This window comes from Stegodyphus dumicola, chromosome 7 (assembly GCF_044657685.1).
Source record: "Stegodyphus dumicola isolate Sdum_Otavi_A_Nest chromosome 7, ASM4465768v1".
In the NCBI taxonomy this organism is placed as follows: Eukaryota; Metazoa; Arthropoda; class Arachnida; order Araneae; family Eresidae; genus Stegodyphus; species Stegodyphus dumicola.
This window is the reverse complement of record NC_140774.1, coordinates 103,625,302-103,628,566: the sequence shown is the minus strand read 5'-3', so window position 1 is coordinate 103,628,566 and position 3,265 is coordinate 103,625,302.

The window sequence follows — 3,265 nt, the reverse complement described above, 5'->3', positions numbered from 1 at the left end:
CCTTGCCACGGTACAATTACTGGATTTGTTCTGATTCAGTCAGACAAGTTAGATTAACCATAACAACAAGTTTTAAAATAGTCGGATTTTAATTTAGATTTAGTCGTACAAATATTTAATAGTAACTGACATATGCAGAAAACTAAAATTTAGGATTAAAATGCAATAGATAAAAAAGTACAGACTTGAAATAACGAAGTTAAAGCTTATACTTTCCTTCTGAACTTACTGAAAATGGTATTTGATGCAAATCTTCAATAAAATCCTCTGTTATCCGATTAATCAGTTTTAATTAATTTTTTCAATTAAATATTTGGCTTTGGAGCATTTTAATTAGTAAAACTTATGTTTTATTGCTTGTTTTTGAAACTGTAAAGTTCTCTAATGATTATCAAAAAATGTATATATTTGTTTTTAAGATTTATACATGATTGCTTGAATTTTATTTTAAGCACAACTTTTATATGTTTAACTTTAAATTAATTTCTTTATTTTCCGTTTCCTTACAAGGACATAAAATGCTAATAAATATTTTAATATTTTCCCCCCATTCATATCAAAGGGGAAAATCCTAGGGGATTTTAATCATGTTTGAGAATCTCACGTGTAGCTCAAATATGCTCTTTTATTTAAGAATTTCGATACTGAATATACATACATCTAGGGTACCATCACGTAAATATCGAAAAACTTAATTCATTTGAATATTGTTTAGATCTATAGGTTTCTCATAACGACATTTGAGAGAAATCAAAAACGCCCAGAAACGATTAAGGATATTTTCAGCAAATAATATAATTAATTAAATAACATAAAGTCAAATATTATTCTTAATAAATAATGTATTATTGATTTTTTTTCCGTTGAAACAAATTAGTTTTAAAATCAATTACATTCCAACCACAGAATCATTTCGGTAGAAAACGAAAAAAATGCGTTATGTAAAATCTAAAACGTAATTAATTTAATAATTTAAAAATAATTCCTTAAATGTTGCCAGTTGGAAAAAAATAAGTAACTAAAAGATTAATGTAATATGGACTTCTATATTATCTCAGATTTATGGTTCAATTGATGCCAAAAAGCGCGTATTAAAGAAAGAAAGAAATTATTTTACTAGTGATGAGTCTTTAAAGACCTTTCAGTTATTGGGAAACATCTGTACAGGTAAAACATTGATTTGTGAGTTCACTAACGTAGATAAAAGCTGTTTTAGAAGAACAATTTCAAAACTCCTACAGTTTCTTTTATCTCCCTCTTTCTGTACCTTATAACCCCTATTTTCTTTCTTTGTGAGAGAAAATACCTCTTACCCCTCTAGAGTAAAATCAACTCCTGTCCCCTCCTTACAAAAGATAAATAGCAGTCAATACCAACAGGCGTCGCCAGAAACGTCTGTGATGCTATTCACCTTTTACCTAAGCAGACACCATTAAATGAGCAGATACCCCACCTTTTACATACCTAGATAATGGCCTCCTTGAAGTCTTGAGAATAAGAAAACTCTCAAAGAATTTGAATGGGAAAGGAAATTTCCTTTTTGGGGGATGGGGTGTTCTCGAAGATTCCACCCAACTATGGAATCTCAAAAAAGAAAAAGGAAAAGACAGTAGAATTTTAATGTTTGTTTATGTTTACCACTTACATAATTTTTAATAGAAATTACAATTCCAATCACAACAAAATTAGCGGTCGCATTATATAATACTCCTTTTTTAGCTTGTACTGCGGTAGGTGGTTTTTGTGTGTGTTTTCCCATATCTGAATGCATAAATTAAATTATTGTGTTTCCCCATATCTGAAATTGTGTGTTTCCCCATATCTGAATGCATAAATAACTCAAGGACTTAACATATTCATAAGAAAATCATCTTTATTAAAATTCGTTTCAGCTCGCTAATTTATATGCACACTTGCTATTTTCTTTCATTATGTTGAGTTAAATGTTCTTCGACGTTTATCTTCTTTCATATCGGAAGAAATAAATTTACTATTTAATGTGCTACTAAATTTACTACTTTACCTCTCGAAAGAACTCTGTTTAGCAGTTATAATAGGATGTAAAGAGTCAGAAATTAAATTAAAATATACCTACAATCGTTTGACATTTTGGGCAACGCCATACATCAAGTTAGAAATCACAACGTAAAAGTTTCTCCTTTGTGATCAATAATTTGAGTAAAATTAACTTTGGCAATCTACATTATCTTAGCAATTGGCTCAGTAAATTTATTCACGTTTAGGAATTGAATTTTTGTATTAATAAACTGTGTCATTTATTACAGTATTCTTTACTAAATGGACATTGCTCTCTTGTTGGTAATGGCATCACTACGCCAACGAATCAAATGCCAGATAGAGACTGAGCTCAGGGGACGCCAGAGATAAACGAATAGTTGCGGTTTAGATAGCTAAGGACGATGTTTGCGTGAAATAGTTAGATATTTCTTGTTCATTTAACTTGTACAAATGTGTAAATAAACCTTTTTCCTTAAGTTTAAAAGATTTGAAGTGCTTCATTTATGATAAGATAGCTGTTAATTCATCGGGTAGATGACTTATGAATCCTTTCTGAGCTAGCCATTGTTCGAACGTAACGCCGTAAGTAACATAATACCTCTACAGAAATCGTAAAGTTTGTGTTTATAAAATTCTAACAATCTCAGTCTTGGAATAATTTGCATAAACTTTTTTATCGTATTTAATGAACCTGTGCAAACTGGGTGAGTACCTGAGGATACTTGAAGTATCAATAACAACTTCCGACTACGTTGTACAGTAATTGAATTCAGCACAGATGGAATGCACGTGCTTTTAACAAGCAACACTGACAATTCTACTTTCATGTAAATTAAGAATAGCGTCACATATTATGAACAGCAGTTTAAAATTTCTCAGAAGATAACACGGACTTAAAAGAGAATGTTGAAGTGGCAAAACTTTTATTAAAACAAAGTATTTTAAGATATAAAAGACAATTCTTAGGATTCCCCTTACTTTGCTAAGTAATTATTTTAATTCTGGTATCTTTTATTAATTCTCTTATTTACCCTCGCATTTCCTCGCCAGGATGCGATTTTCCTCCCACAGCTCCTCAAGATATGTCCATGGAGGTAAGAAAAGACGTCTTACTTCCTACCCCCATGGAGATGTCTCGATGAGTCATTTAGAATAGCTGAACTATAGTGTACTAGAAGATATAGTGGGATTATCGCCCCATACACCCCGTGTTAAAACACGGTAATCTTTTTCGTACAAATAATAG